Here is a 16,538-nt window from a genome sequence, read left to right on the forward strand (position 1 = left end):
CAACTTACATACAAATTCAACTTAAGAACAAACCTACAGTCCCTATCTTGTACGTAACCCGGGGACTGCCTGTATATACTTTCAACTCACTGGCCAGCTGGCCAGACCTGGAAAGCAATATATCTTCAACAAAAACCTCAAATGGCATAAATAATTATCGTGGGTTCTTTTTACAAACTCTCAGGAACAGACAGTGTCTTATTTCAGGAGATAAGAAGAAAGCAGAACTCTGAAAAGACTCTCCTAATCATACAACAATCAATCAGAATTCATGAATTGTTGTCTGGCCTTGGATAACATCTTGAAATTATGCACCTCAGCCTTCATGTCCAGATAAACAAACAAGAAACAAATCTTTCTACTACCAGTTGATGTAAAAAAGCACTTGATAGGATTGTATGGCCTATTTGATTTGGTCTATAAAGAGACACATTTTTAACATGTAGTGGACAATATATAACAAAACAACTATTATAATTATTGCCAAACACCTTAACCCCTTTGCTTTGTCTTGGGATAGGCTCCAGACAAAATTAAATGTCTTTTTAATGTTGAAACTTCATAATAATCGCAGCTAAATACAGATATTTCTTATGTGCAGATGGTGTGGTGCTCTCACTGTTTAAAGATATTATTCCTGGTCTGTTACAAATCATCAGTTTCTCTAAATACATAGGAAACCAGGAAAATCTTCATTGGTCTCCTTAATAATGGAGGGGTCTAATTACATCACATCTTCCTGATGTATAAGGCACTTTGGCTCATAGTAAAAAGGGACGTAGCTTTGTGTGACATTTAAGTTCACCCTTGAAAAAAGAACCTAAGACTGTTTCCTATAGATGGTCTTAAAAAGAATGATGATGAAATTGAATATAATATAATTCCACCCAACTCCAAAATTCCCTTCTACAGTGGATGAGTGAAAGAACAAGCTTCACTAATGTCCTGTGAAAGTCAATAAAAATATTCATTATAATTCATTCTCCTATCTCAAAAATAAATTTATCTTTCTTAACTCAAGCCTACCTTTTTAGTTGAAAATTTAATGCTACTAAAATCCATGCTCAAGATAAATATTCACCGTAACTTCCCACATCTAAAGAATTTGTTTCCTAAGAAGATGGATCTTATTGTACCTTAGATAGGATGAAGTTAAATGCAGATTGGGAAACTTTCTGGGAAGCTTGGAGATGAAATGGGTGTAATATAATATCCATGTAATTTTTGTCCAATTTATGTCAAACCTAAAAAACGATTGAACAAATTCTCCTAGACAGCAGCCAAGTAAAAGGCATGGAATCTGACATAGGTTGCAACCTACTAGAGATGCTCCCACTTATGTACTTCATATCACACATCCCTTGGTACATTTTTATAGAGGAAAATGAAGCTCTGATTTCCTCTTTCCTACTTAACTATTTATGCAAATCCTCATAATTCTGAACTTGAGAATTTTAACCTTTTGGTAACATTCCTAGCTGGAACACATTCACTGTGGCAGAATACTATGAGCAGAGCAAAAAATATCTGCATTGTGTAGGGTTGTTTACATACATTTTTTATTTTTGTTTTTCTTTTCTGGATCTCAATTAAATAATCCTAGAAAATAAAAAAGAGATGGTTATCCACCTGTTTACGTCTTCTGCTGTTTTCTAGAGCTTATTGGCTATAAAAAATTGGGTAGTAATTTCCCTTTGGCGATGAGGCTTCTGGTGAAATTCATCACAGTGCAAATGGTCTACACAAAGCCTGTATACCACTGTTACAGAATGTTAGCTGTCACACTATGGTTACATAGGCCTGACTACACTACACAATTTTATTGACAAAAGTTAGATTTGTCAACAAAACTGTGGCGGTGAACAGCCTGAAATGCTCATCCTGCCCATTAAACTCTCCTGCTGCACTGACATAATACAACTACCTCAATGATGGCATAAAGCTTTTTGTGACAAAGTTAAAGTGTCGCAATGTCAGTGTAGATACTACGTTTGTTTGTGTTGCTATACGGAGCTTCCAGGAGGTGTCCGTGTCCCACAATACCCATCATTAGAGCTCTGATCAACAGTTTCAAAACAACTGCCCTGCATTCAGGCACACAATCATGTGCCCCTCCCTCTTTAAAATCCCAGGAACTTTTGAAATTGCTTAGCATGGAGAGTTCACACAACTTGTTCCCAGACAAGCACACCAGCTTTCTACAGCAGACATGTGTCTGCATAGAGTACACTGGAATTGCTGGGGTTGTGGGGAGAGGCAGCTGTGCAGTTGCAGCTTAGCTCCAGCCATAGGAACTTTGATATCTACAAACAAATTGCTTGTGGCATGAAGGAAAAGGGGCACAAAAGGTACATGCAACAGTGCCATGCTAAGTTCCAGGAGCTGAGGCAGGCATACCAGAAGGGGCAAGGGTGATATGGAAGTCAAGCTTCTTGTACAAGGCACTGACCCTAACTTCTTCAGCGATCCCATTTCTACCATGAAGAGTTCCGTAAATACTTCAGAGGGACTGGTGGCAGGGCCTGAAGACAAAGTGGTGAATGAGGAAGCCGATTTGGAGGAGGATGTGGGAGATATGATAAACTTACCTAGTGGAATGGTGAGCTAGAGCCTCTTTTTAGCCAGTCTCAGCACTCTTGCTCACATGTGCCTGAAGCAGGAGAGGAGAGCTCTGGTAAATGCTCATTTTGTTTTGACGCTGCACAGTGACATGAGGCAGAGGTGTCCTTTGTTTTGTTACATGGTGGAAGTAGGTTAAAGGATAGACATTAACAACACCAAGACTATTTGCATCTACTTCTCATTTCCCGGTGCAGTTATGCGGAGGGGTGAGAGAAGGGAGGAGGGAAGGGGCTGCAAAAGGTACTCTGCCATCCTCTCCTGAAGGTTCCTTTGTAGAGATATCTTGGTTCTTCTCCCACTGTAGGGAACTTTGAAGTGCCGTTACTTCTGCAGGAACCAAAGCAGCAGACAGGCAAGTAGCATAGGGGTCCTATCTGAAGCTGCATGTATTGCAGTAAATGCACCCCCAGGCCCTCTTGTTCCATCTTGCGCTTCTCCCCGTTCCCTCCTCTGGTCCAACACTGTGCTGTGTGCTTACCAAGGGAAAGTGAGAAAGAGGTGTGTGTATTATCTATGATTCGAGATTGTGAGAGCACACACAATGCTGCCTCTGCATTATTTCATTTGCTTCTGAATATGTGACCTGGAGGGCCAACACATTAGCAATGTGATTGCGTCACATAAACAGTTGAACGAGGAGAGCATGTTTAGAGAAGTGCTGCAATCATCTGGTGTTGCAGATAGCGAACACAGCACCTGGAGAGAGACAACCAATGAAAATCAGATCAGATAGCCAGGAGCAGAGATGGGGCAGGTGTGGATTATAAAGCTCATGGAGAACCAGAGATGCTGAAGTCCCTACTTACACTTCAGTCAGAACACATGTGGGCTTGACTCCCCTGAAGCCTATACAGAATTGTATTCCATGCCCTCCCCACACCTCCTACCCCTATATTCCTCACATGTTCCCGGCCTGTCACACTGCACCCTTAGGAATATGTTTCATAACTACAGTTGGACTAACACACACTAGTGAGAGCCTTACTTGAAAGAGTGTTCCTTGGTGTCATGTCCCTTGTAAGAAATGGGTATCTGTGTATTACTATTTTTAATAAAAATTTAGTCTTAGAAATACAATTATTCTTTGTTTGCGTCTTACACATGGTGATTGTTGCTCAGATTCATACACAGTGGCAATTGGCACATTTGCAGAATACAATTAATGCTCAACTAGGAATCATTACAGGGGTCACTTAAGGTGGCAAGTAAATATTCCTGTCTCAGTTCATTACAGAAAGACACATTAGTGGGGCTCATTTATCAAAATGCTGCTTCAAAGCCTCTCTGATTCAAATAGCCCTCTGTTGAGTCTCTCTAATAGCCTTAGTATCTGGCTGCTCAAAATCAGCTGCCAGGTGATCCACCTCAGCACTCCTCTCCAGGGAAATTTTTCCTCCTTACCTTCATAAAAGTTACACAGAATATAGCAGGCTGGATATATTTTCCTCACTGAGGTCTAATATGCCAAAAAGGCAGCGCCAGTGACCCTTTACTCTGCCAAACACACATTGAACAATTTTTCTGCTCCTGCTGAGCCTGCTATTGAAGTAGTCCTCGCTACTACCAAGATTTTCAGTGTAAGTCTTCACGAGCCACCAGATTAAGGGATAGATTGGGTTTCCCAGGACCACTATGGGAATTTTCACATTCCCTATTGGACTCTTCCGGTGTAAAATGAAAGTCGCTGTGGGTAGTTTTCAGTACAGGGCAGTGTTTCTCAAGATGCATCTTTCCTGACCACTCTACGTTGATGTCAGTGAAATGACCACAGTGATCCACAAGTGCCTGCAATTTCATAAAAAAGTAGCCCTTTCTGTCATTGTACTTTATCATAAGATGGCCTGAGGTCAATATTGGGATGTGTGTGCCATATATTGCCCTGCTGAGATTAGGGAATCTCAACCTCATCTATTATTCCCTACACATTGCTCAAAGTCACAGTCTTTCATAGCAGAAGGCAATTAATGGCTCTGCACACTCACATCACCAATGGACTTCCCAGTCCCAAACTGATTTGTGTCTGATTGGTAGCATTCTGGGATTGCCAGGTTCCACACAGTTATTGCCATTTGCTTTTCCACTGTGAGGACGGCTCTCATTTTGATGCCTTTGTGCCATAGTACAAGAGTGAACTCCAACCAGTAGCCATGGACCACCATATGCTTTTTGAGACACAATAGCCTGAGCTAGTAATGTTGAGTCAAGAGACTGGGGTAACAGAGTTTATACTATGACTTAATACAGAAGAAAGCGATTGCTAAATGTTGGCATTTTAAAATTAAGGTAGTTTTCATTGTAGTTTATCTCTCAGACAGAAAATGGATGTGGTTTTACATTTTATGAACAAGAAATTCATGACACAGTATGCGAAACCAAGAAAAAAAGCCTGAAATGAGACATATTGCTCTAGGGAAGACTTACCGTGTCTGCATGGGTTAGTTCCGCTGTGTTAACTTTAAAGTGTGATTTTTTTTTAAACCTGGTATTCTAACCAATTTATAATAAAATATTTAACTCTTTTCTTGCTAGGCATTTAGCACTTTGTGTTAAGAATCTCTGCTATTAAGAGACACAATTTTGCTTATTTTAGAGTGTAGATGAGATTTTTTATTTCAATTGTTGGCACAATAGCCAGTCATGGAAAAGTATAAAATGTGACTGATGAATGGAATATCTTTAAAAGGGAGGCCTATCATAAGAATCTTTAGGTAGCTTGCTTATGTACCTTTTTGGTTCATACCTTTCAAATAACTCATTCACTCATCACTCATTCAGGTAAGACCCCTCATACACTGAAGGCAGAAGATACTAGTTTAAGACCTATAAGCTTGAGAGTAGGAGCGAAAATAGTTTTTCCAGGCATTTTGTGCAAGGGACAAAATCTTTTTTAGTTAAATATTTATTGGTGTCCTGGGTTTTAAAAACTTTGTTGGAAACATAACATTTCATGTAACAGCCTAAGTCACATGGACTTACCTCTTTGTATGTTTAATCACCTCTTTGTATATTTAAACTCTCATATTCTTACATTGCATTGTGTTGCATAATTTAACGTTGTGCCTTGTATTATGGCTTATAAATACAATATCTTTTTTTAATGTATTGAATTTTGTTCTGTGTGATTCACTTAATTTTTCCATAATAAACTATACCCTGCTAGTGGTCACTCGGTGTAGTGGTATAAGTGTGTGCACTGTTTCCTCCCCCCCAGTTGAGCCTCTCTAATTTATAATAAATGATTAGGGGTTAACTTAATGAAGCCTTTATTTATTTCAGCTAAGGGGATACTAATATGTATTATTACTGTTAGCTCTATAACCATAATTGGTACTTATCAGAATGTAAGATATTGCAATCTAAACAATACTTAAATCATTCATTTCCTGAAGGATTTATAATCAGTAGCCACACTCTAAAGCATACTCATATTGCAGTAAAACAGAGGACATAGAGGGATCCTTGAGTCTCATGTTACCATTCTTTATAAGAAAATGGTGACTGTTGACTGTATTTACAGGAACTGCCTATCACACAAGATCACAATTCAAGGTTCTATCCTTATTCAACTAAACACTTAACCACATTCTTAACTGTAGACCTGTGCTTAAGTCCCATTGAACATGATTTTTAGTTTAATACTTGCTTAAGTGCTTTGTTGAACGGGGGTCCAAATGCTGACTCCAGAAGGACAGTAGTATAACTGTAAACTCCAGTGATCCCTGTTTACGCCTTTCATTGGTGTTAACCCAACTCTCTGGACTTTTAGTAGCACGCAATCCCTGCTCCTTCTGGAGGACTGGAGCAAGCAGGCACAGGATGGAAAGGCTTCTGGGGTGCTACTTTCTTTTGCTGGGTCCCTGACAAATAGAAGTAGTTGAAGAACCTAAGGGTGAATGCCTCCAAAGGTATGACTCCTTTGCTGACACAAGGGATACAACTTGCACTCTGCCTCCAGTCAAGAGCACTGACTTCACTGAAAACTCGTTGCCAATTCGAATAACTCTAATGAAGTCTGGCTGCACAAAGGAGATGCAATAGATGGGACATGGAAAAGGAGACTGCAGTGAATGAGTCTTTGGGTGTGTCTAGACTACATGCCTCCTTCGACGGAGGCATGTAGATTAGCCAGATCGGAAGAGGGAAATGAAGCCGCGATTAAAATAATCGCGGCTTCATTTAAATTTAAATGGCTGCCCCGATCTGCCGATCAGCTGTTTGTCGGCAGATCGGGGGAGTCTGGACGCGATGCCCCGACAAAGAAGCCTTTCTTCATCGACACAGGTAAACCTGGTTTCACGAGGCTTACCTGTGTCGATGAAGAAAGGCTTCTTTGTCGGGGCATCGCGTCCAGACTCCCCCGATCTGCCGACAAACAGCTGATCGGCAGATCGGGGCAGCCATTTAAATTTAAATGAAGCCGCGATTATTTTAATCGCGGCTTCATTTCCCTCTTCCGATCTGGCTAATCTACATGCCTCCGTCGAAGGAGGCATGTAGTCTAGACACACCCTTTGTGAAAGCCATCACTAAAGCAGCATAATTACAATAAATTTAAGGCAATCCATGGATTTATGATAGGTAAACCATCTATTTATCAGAGTTTCATTTCCCTTATCCAGTTCATTTTCTCGCTTTATTTACATCATTTTGAATCTCATGATTATCATATAATGTCTTACTCCATGTTTAAGAAATATTTGAACAGGTGTGCAAAGGTTCCTTCATTATCCTCCTCAGGAATAAAATAAGAAAAGCCAACAAGGAACCCTACTGGTCAAGGATAGTTAACTAAGCTTGTCACAGGCTGGCTGGCCCTATAAGAAGGGATCTGGCTCAGCTTTGCTTGAGATGGTTAGCTATCCTTCCAACTGATCCTAATCATCTGGGGATCAGATGTCTTTGGGCAATGAGTGGACCCAGCTAAGAGAATGAGAAACTTTGCTCAAAAGGCTCAGTTTGCAGAGAAACTTCAAGAGGGAGTTGCTACCTTGGGAAGGGTCCTACTAGGAGAGGGTAGCTAAAGTAAAGGAGAATCTGCAAGGGGCTGAAGGAAGGCCAAACCACAGGTGAACAGCTTTGCAGGTTGCGTGGAGTTGAAGGTCTATAAGTAGGGGAAGGGACTCCAGGGAAGAAGTCCTCAGGGTCAGCATCTTGGTAGGAGCTGGACCGTAAGTGAGAGAGCCTGGGGATGCAAAAGTGTTCTAATGGCAAAGATCTCTGTGGAGATTAGGCTTAATCCTAAGGAGGGGCCGTGGGAAAAGTCTAGAAGCAGGCTAAGGATAAGAGGGGATTCTGGGAGGCAGCCAGGAACCCGAGTAGATGAAACTCATCTAGTTTCTTTGGGGTCCCTGGATTGGAACCCAAAGAAGATGGAGGAAATCAGTTCCCTTACTTGCTGTAGAGCAGGGGTCTCCAAACTTTTCAGCCCGAGGGCCGCATTAACTATCAAACAGCAGTTCGGGGGCCGACTACACACTTGAGGTCCAAATAAAAAACAATCAAAACATGGATGTTGTTTTTAATTATTTATTTAATATTATTTTATTCAGTTATTATTTAATAACACATTCATACACTACACATGAACACCTGTATTAGTGTGAATGGTGAAATTGTTTCCTGGATGCCAAAATAGCAGACATTTCTGGCTTTAGATTTGTTGTCCCTAACATCAACAGTGACCTGAGATTATCATCGGACAAGTTTGTTCTCAAATTGTTCTTCACGTATTTCATTCTTGAAAATGTTTGTTCACACAGGTATGTTGTTCCAAAGATTGAAAGGTACCTTGATGCAAAAGTTTTGACATTAGGAAAGTCTTCCTTGGGCAAAAACTGGTAAAAACCCACCAGTCCTATTTTGAACTTGTCCCTAAGGAGGTCATTTGCTTGCAACTCAATGACTTCCAGCTGCAGTTCATCTGGGCAACTGGCCACATCTGCTTCAAATGGGTTTTGAAACAATCTCACTTCTTCTGCCTTTGAATCCAAAAAGGTCTCCACGGGCCGGATGAGAGGGCCTCGCAGGCCGCATCCGGCCCCCGGGCCGTAGTTTGGAGACCCCTGCTGTAGAGCAAGGTGGTGAGAAGCCCCATGACAAAAGGGGTAATATTTCTGAAAGCCCTGAGATAAGAGGATGTAAAGACTACTAAGTCCAGAGTCAGGGGGCCAGGGACCTGGTCTAAGGACATTGCACTTTCTGGTAGGGTATGGAAAGTGTGGGACTAAGCATGACCTGTTGGATGACTGTCATAAGAAGAGGAAGATCACTGCAGGGTTGGAGTGGCAAGGGTGCCACATGAGGAGAGCCTGTCATTTCTATCCACATGAAGTGCTCCAGCCATGAGTCCACTCTTCTGCACAATATGTGCAACTAATACTGTTCAGTCTGAATAGTAGAACTACAACTATGTGCATATAAAACATAGCTACATTGAAGTCAATGGCAAAACTCTGGGGGTATGTCTACACTACCCTCCTAATTCGAACTAGGAGGGTAATGTAGGCATACCGCACTTGCAAATGAAGCCCGGGATTTGAATTTCCCGGGCTTCATTTGCATAAAGCCGGCCGGCGCCATTTTTAAATGCCGGCAGTTCGAACCCCGTGCCGCGCGGCTACACGCGGCATGGAGTAGCTAGTTCGGATTAGGCTTCCTAATCTGAACTAGCTGTACTCCTAGTGGAATGAGGAGTACAGCTAGTTTGGATTAGGAAGCCTAATCCGAACTAGCTACTCCGTGCCACGTGTAGCCGTGCGGCACGGGGTTCGAACTGCCGGCATTTAAAAATGGCGCTGGCCGGCTTTATGCAAATGAAGCCCGGGAAATTCAAATCCCGGGCTTCATTTGCAAGTGCGGTATGCCTACATTACTCTCCTAGTTCGAATTAGGAGGGCAGTGTAGACATACCCTGATGGACTTCAGTGGGCCAAGATTTCACCTGTGCTCTGTGTTTCATCATAGACAACCAGGCATAATGGAATCCTAGCTACACTAAATTGAAGGGAAAAAAAGAGCGAGGATGGTTGAGATAAATTATTAAATGTTTTAAACTCCCCACAGATTTAATATGTGGCCTTCAAATAATCATCTTAGTTTCTTGAACTTCACAAATAATCCTGGTTTATGTATGTAGAACATTTATCAGAAGGGAACTACTGACATTTGTTTTGATAATCACTTACTTGATTTTTCAAAGTACTCACTTGCAACTACTTAGAAGCCAAAAGGATTTTTCTTGCCACAAGAATGGGTAAGGTAACAAATGGCAGATAGTGACCTATAGGTACTGTTACTGTATTTGGGGAGCAGTACAGACCATTGAAGGGTTGTCACCACTTGCCCAATAACCTTGGAGGCCTTACAATGTTTTGCAGCTGTAGCTCCTAGTCTGAGATGCTTACATAGAATAATATAATCATAGAATCCTAGGTCTGGAAGAGACCTCAGGAGGTCATTGAGTCCAGCCCCCTTTCCAAAGCAGGACCAACCCCAGCTAGGGCTTTGTCAAGCAGGGACTTAAAAACTTCTAGGGATGAAGATTCCACCACCTGTCTAGGTAACCCATTCCAGTGCTTCACCACCCTCCTAGTGAAATAGTTTTTCCTAATATCCAACCTAGACCTTCCCCACTGTAACTTGAGACCATTGCTCTTTGTTTTGCCATCCATCACTACTGAGAACAGCCTCTCTCCATCTTCTTTGGAACCTCCCTTCAGGAAGTTGAAGGCTGCTATCAAATCTCCCCTCACTCTTTTCTTCTGAAGACTAAATAAGCCCAAATCTCTCAGCCCTCATAGGTCATGTACTCCAGCCCCCTAATCATTTTGGTTGCCTTCCGCTGGGCCCTTTCCAATGTGTCCTCATCCTTTCTATACTGGGGGCCCCCAGAACTGGATGCAATATGCAGTATTACAAGCATGCAGCCCACACTCTGAAGTGTCTGTGTTAGACTGCCCTGGTCCAGCAACTTAGATCCCTGTCTTAAATCCCACTCAAGCTTGTCTCTAGCCTTGATTACAACCAATGAAGTGATGATGCTCCCTCATCAACTCTTCTTATTCTGCTCATTTTGGTGGAGCCAATGTGAGAGGGCTCAGTGGTTGATTTATCATGTCTATACTAGATATGATAAATTTGACCCCCACTGTATTGATTGCTGCCCATCAATCCAGCCCATAGAGGAGATATGTCCTGACACACCCCCCCTCAGTTTTTTCCAAAACTGGGTGCTCTATGTCTAGCCATCTCCTGGACATTTTAGAGGAATAATAGTTAGTTCTCCTTCGAGTGGTCCCCGTGGGTGCTCCACTCTGGGTGCTGGTGCGTCCTCGCGCCGGCGACCGGAGACTTTTCTAGCTGTTTCTGCCGCGGCGCGCAGGCGCCGTGGCGCCCTCTAGTGTTGTTCGAACTGAAGGGCGCCTGCGCGCGCGCGGCTCCTCAGTTCCTTCTCTACCGTCCTCGGCAGCAGACGGAGCTCTCTCTCTGCCAAATCTGTCAGAGGAAAACAGTTAAAAATTTTCGTTTTTACCCCCCTCTTTCCTCATTATCCAAGTTCTTAGACCCCCCCCCAACCAGTTAAACCAAAAAAAAAAAAAAAAAAAAAAAAAAGTTTTTCCCCGGTTGCGGTTCGCCGCTTGTTCCCCAGCCCTTCATGCCCGGCTCGCCGGGCTTTAAGCGCTGCGAATCATGTCGGGACGCCATGCCGGCGTCCGACGGACACTCTGCGTGCATTAAGTGTCTGGGGGAGGCACACCAGACGCAGAAGTGCCAGCACTGCTCTAAGCTAACAGCCAGAGCGCGACGTGACAGAGCCAACAGACTCACGACTCTCTTATACGAGAAGTCGCTCCGTCCCTCCTCAGACGACTCGCCTCAGCAAGCTAAGGGTATGGAGAAAGATCAGCCTCCTACCCATTCTTCCTCGGCGACACCAAAATCTGCTCTCCCTCCGGCCTCAGCTATGTCCTCAGGATCGCCGGTGAGCACTGTGGACATGCCGGGAACCTCCGGTGCCCCGCGGTCTAAGACGCAGGCACCGCATAAGAGAGCTCATTCTGAGCCGAATCAAAAGGCAACGGCACCGGCCGCCTCGGCACCTAAGCCGTCATCGGCTCCGACGGCACCGTCTATGGAGCGCTCGGTACCGAAACAACACCTAACGGCACCGGGCCCTGCACCGAAGAAAGCCCGCACCGAAAGCCTGTCCAGTAAAACCTCGGTGCAGAGAGGTACGTCGGCACCGACATCACCGCCGAAACCGCACCGCTCGGCACCCTCTCACAGCCGAAGTCGGTACCGATCCCCGGTGCGGAGTCACACCTCGTCGGCACCGCCATCCCCGACTTCCTCCATCCATTCTACCAGATCACACCATTCTTCAGCTAGTGGCATCGGAACCGAACCTAGAAGCAGATTCTCGTCACAACATTCCAGCCCGTCTCAAAGACTTCCATCCTGGCAAATGCCTGCGGTTCAGTACGCATACCCTCCCCCCCCGCACCAATGGTATCCACACCAATATCCATATCCACCACCACCATACGCCACACAATGGCAACCGTGGAGTCCACACCCAAAGAGGTCTCACCACCGACCCTCATCTACAGTCTCTAGGCCACCTCCAGCCTCTCCTCCTGCTACCACATCAGCTACAGAGCCAAACTCTCCTGCTCCTTCAGATGGCCATGATTCACTTTCTGACGGCGAGACCAGATCTCCGATGCATAACTCCTCTTCCTCCCCAGACGAAGCGGTCACCACTGATGCCCCACCGTCGGGAGATGACACTAAAAAGTTTCAAGAGCTCTTTAAACGAGTTGCACTAGCTCAAGAAAAAGATCTTCAGGAGGTCCAGGTCAAACAATATCGACTTCTCCGCTCACTTCAACCCCCCACAGCTACCAGAATCGCCATCCCGATGGATGAGGCTATTATGGACCCAGCCAACAACATTTGGCAAACGCCAGCGTCCATTACACCAACAAACAAGAGAGTAGACCGCAAATATTTTATCGCTCCCAAGGATATGGACTTTCTGTTCACCCATCCACCCCCTAACTCCCTGGTAGTAGATTCGGTCCGACACAAGGGTAAACAGCCTAATTTAAGATCAACCCCACAAGACAGGGATCACAAAAAGGTGGACATTATGGGCCGAAAGGTCTATTCTTCTTCCACACTACTCCTTAGAGCGGCCAATTATACCGCTATGCTGGCAGACTATGATAATGCCAATTACGCGAAGCTCCAGGACCTTCTTCAACATCTCCCGGAGCATAAACGCCCAACCCTCCGTAGCATTATGCAGGAGGGCCTGGCCATTTCACGCACAGCTTTACAGTCAGCCATGGACGTGGCAGACACTGCGGCTCAAATTACAGCCTCCGCAATAGTCCTACGCCGAATGTCATGGCTACAACCTTCTGGTGTCCCTAGGGACCTTCAACAAAAGGTCGAGGATTTACCCTTTGATCGCACCAATCTATTTGCATCCAAGACCGATGAGGTGCTACATTCTATGAAGGACTCCCGTACAACCCTTAGAACTCTAGGAATGTACACTCCTCCTTTTAGAAGGAATAGATATCAGCCTTACCAACGGCCCAGGGAACCATTCCGTCAACAGCCCAAATACGATTTCCGTAAACAAAGACCACTTCGCCGTAGACCTCAGCGTCAACAGCAACATGCCACACCTCATCCCCCGGCTGGCAAGCAGCAGGTTTGAAGGCCTGGTCGAGAGCCAGGAGGCCAATCCGTCGACCCTCCCGATAGCTACCCTACAATTTCACTACCCCCTCTGAGCCTTTTTCCACCAATGGTCCCTCATTACCTCGGACAAGTGGGTTTTGAATCTAGTCCAGTCTGGCTACGTCATCCCCTTTACCTCTACCCCGCCCAACCACCCTCCTACCCTTCCCTCTTTCAGGGACCCCTCTCACGAAACCGCACTCCTACAGGAAGTCTCACGCCTCATTCAACTGGGCGCAGTAGAACACGTACCAACACAATTCCGCGGCCGGGGATTCTACTCGACGTACTTCCTAACCCAGAAGAAGACAGGAGGCTGGCGTCCCATTTTAGATCTCAGGCGCCTCAACAAATACATCGCATACCACCGTTTCAAGATGGTTACCCTTTCAACTATCATTCCCTCTCTCGACCAACACGATTGGCTTTCGGCTCTCGACCTTCAAGACGCGTACTTCCATATTACAATTCATCCTGCTCACAGACGCTTTCTACGATTTATAGTGGGTACCCAACATTACCAATACAGAGTACTCCCGTTTGGCCTTTCTACGGCTCCCAGGGTATTCTCCAAGACCCTATCAGTCGTAATGGCCTTTCTCCGACGCCAAGGCATCATAATATTTCCATACCTGGACGATTGCCTCATAAAAGCTGCGTCTTTCCAAGAAGCAAAGGCCATGACAGACACCACAATAGACCTCCTACTCAGTCTCGGGTTCCACATAAATTACGCAAAATCCACTTTGCGTCCCACACAGAAACTGGAATTCATAGGCGCCCTCCTCGATACAATCACAGCAAGGGCCACTCTTCCCGATTACAGGTTCGCAACGATATGCGACCTTGTCCGAGCAACACAGGCGGCACCTACTGTCACGATCCGCCATTGCCTCAAAATCCTAGGGCACATGGCTTCTACGACTTACGTCGTCAATCTCGCCAGACTCCACATGAGGCCCCTTCAGTCCTGGCTCGCTACGGTATACAAACCTTTCAGAGACCAAATGAGCAAGCATGTTGCGATCCCACCTCACGTTATCAATTCCATGCTCTGGTGGACAACCCCTCGAAACATGCTACACGGTGTCCCCTTTCAACGTCCAGCGTCTACTCTAACACTCATAACAGACGCATCACTCATGGGATGGGGGGCTCATCTGGGAACCATCACAGCCCAAGGCAAATGGTCATTCGTAGAGCAAGCACTCCACATCAACATTCTCGAGCTACGGGCAGTCAGATACGCATGCCAGCATTTCACTCAGCACATAGCTCACAAGACCATCACCATTATGACGGACAATACCACATGCATGTATTACATCAACCGTCAGGGTGGCGCTCGCTCCCCTTCTCTATGCTCGGAAGCCACCAAATTTTGGACCTGGTGCCTATCCCATGGGGTCACCCCCTCTGCAGTATACCTTCCCGGAATACTCAATGTCACAGCAGACACCTTAAGTCGCACATTCATGGACCAGCACGAGTGGGAGATCGACAAACGCGCCCTCACACCGATCTTCCGTCTTTGGGGCCATCCAGAAGTGGACCTTTTCGCTACAAAGAACAATCGCAAGTGCCACCTCTACTGCTCCAGGGGAGCCCTGGGCAGGAATTCCCTCGGAGACGCCCTTTCCATCGCATGGAACGCCTCCCTCCTCTACGCCTTTCCCCCCCTCCCACTTCTGCACAGAGTCCTAGACAAGATCAGATTGAGTCAGGCACGCGTGATTTTGGTGGCACCTGCTTGGCCCAGACGAACATGGTATCCTTACCTCCTCAAAATGATGATAGCAGAACCGTATCCCTTCCCTCCACGCTGCGACCTCCTCTCACAAGATCACGGTCAAACCCTTCACCCGGACATCACCAGGCTGAAGCTCCACGCTTGGCTCCTTCATGGCTCCATGATGCCGAAACTGCCTGCTCAGAACAAGTAAGACATATTAATTAATAGTCGCAGACGCTCTACTAGGAAGACCTACCGCTACAAGTGGATGCGTTTTTCCCTATGGTACGCTCAGACTCATGCAGACCCACCACACCTTGCTCCAATACATGACTTATTGGACTACTTACTCTCTCTGAAACATTCCGGTCTAGCACTTAGTACTATTAAGGTCCATGCCGCAGCCATAGCAGCTTTCCACCATCACCCTCCAAGCTCTTCTTTCCTCGCTGACCCAATAACCAAGCGCTTCTTCAAAGGCCTGCAGAACACCTTTCCTTCGGTTCGTCCGCCAGTCCCCATTTGGGACCTCAACCATGTCCTCAAAAGCCTCACAAAACCCCCGTTCGAGCCGATAGCAACCTGCTCGTTCTCTCATTTGTCGATGAAGGTGGCTTTCCTAGTCGCCATCACCTCCAGTAGGAGGGTGAGTGAGCTTGCAGCTCTGATGGCTGACCCCCCATATACCGTGTTTTTACAGGACAGGGTGGTACTTAGACCCCACCCTAAGTTCCTACCCAAAGTACTCTCTCCCTTCCACGTGAATGAACCCATACACTTACCTGCATTCTTTCCTAAACCACACACTGAACCGTCCCACGCCGTGTGGCACACTCTCGACGTCCGACGAGCTTTGGCGTTTTACATAGATCGCACGAGACCATGGCGGGCCTCGCCTAGACTCTTCATCTCATACGCGGACAGATCTAAGGGACAAGCAGTCTCATCTCAAAGAATCTCTAAATGGATTACATCATGCATCAAGACCTCTTATACTTTATATAACAAAGATTTACCTGGACTTATCACAGCTCATTCCACTAGAGCAGTGGCTGCCACGACCGCTTTTCTCCATAATGTACCATTACAAGACATTTGCAACGCCGCTACCTGGTCATCCGACCATTCCTTTGCACAACACTATGCTCTCTCCACCTCGATAGCATCTTCTATGGCGGTTGGGCAAGCAGTGCTGTCTACAGTTACTACCACACGGCTCCAAACCCACCTCCGCGAGCCGACAACTGCTGTGTAGTCACCCAGAGTGGAGCACCCACGGGGACCACTCGAAGGAGAAGAAAGAGTTACTCACCTTGTGCAGTAACGGTTGTTCTTCGAGATGTGTCCCCGTGGGTGCTCCACTACCCTCCCTCCTTCCCCTGCTTGGAGCCTGATGCTCTGGTGGGTAGAGAAGGAACGGAGGAGCCGCGCG

At 45.7% G+C, this 16,538-nt stretch overlaps 1 long non-coding RNA gene across 1 annotated transcript; it reads right to left on the reverse strand.

The window, feature by feature from the left end:
* Positions 1-10,894: 10,894 nt before the first annotated feature.
* LOC142827233 (uncharacterized) lies at positions 10,895-16,045 on the reverse strand. Its single transcript, XR_012901829.2, has 3 exons — positions 15,889-16,045; positions 15,153-15,300; positions 10,895-11,115 (listed from the first exon to the last, which is right to left on the reverse strand). It is a non-coding gene; the product is annotated as an uncharacterized LOC142827233 (long non-coding RNA).
* Between the last annotated feature and the right edge of the window lie 493 nt (positions 16,046-16,538).

Source organism: Pelodiscus sinensis, chromosome 2, assembly GCF_052426305.1.
Source record: "Pelodiscus sinensis isolate ZL-2025 chromosome 2, ASM5242630v1, whole genome shotgun sequence".
NCBI lineage: Eukaryota > Metazoa > Chordata > Testudines > Trionychidae > Pelodiscus > Pelodiscus sinensis.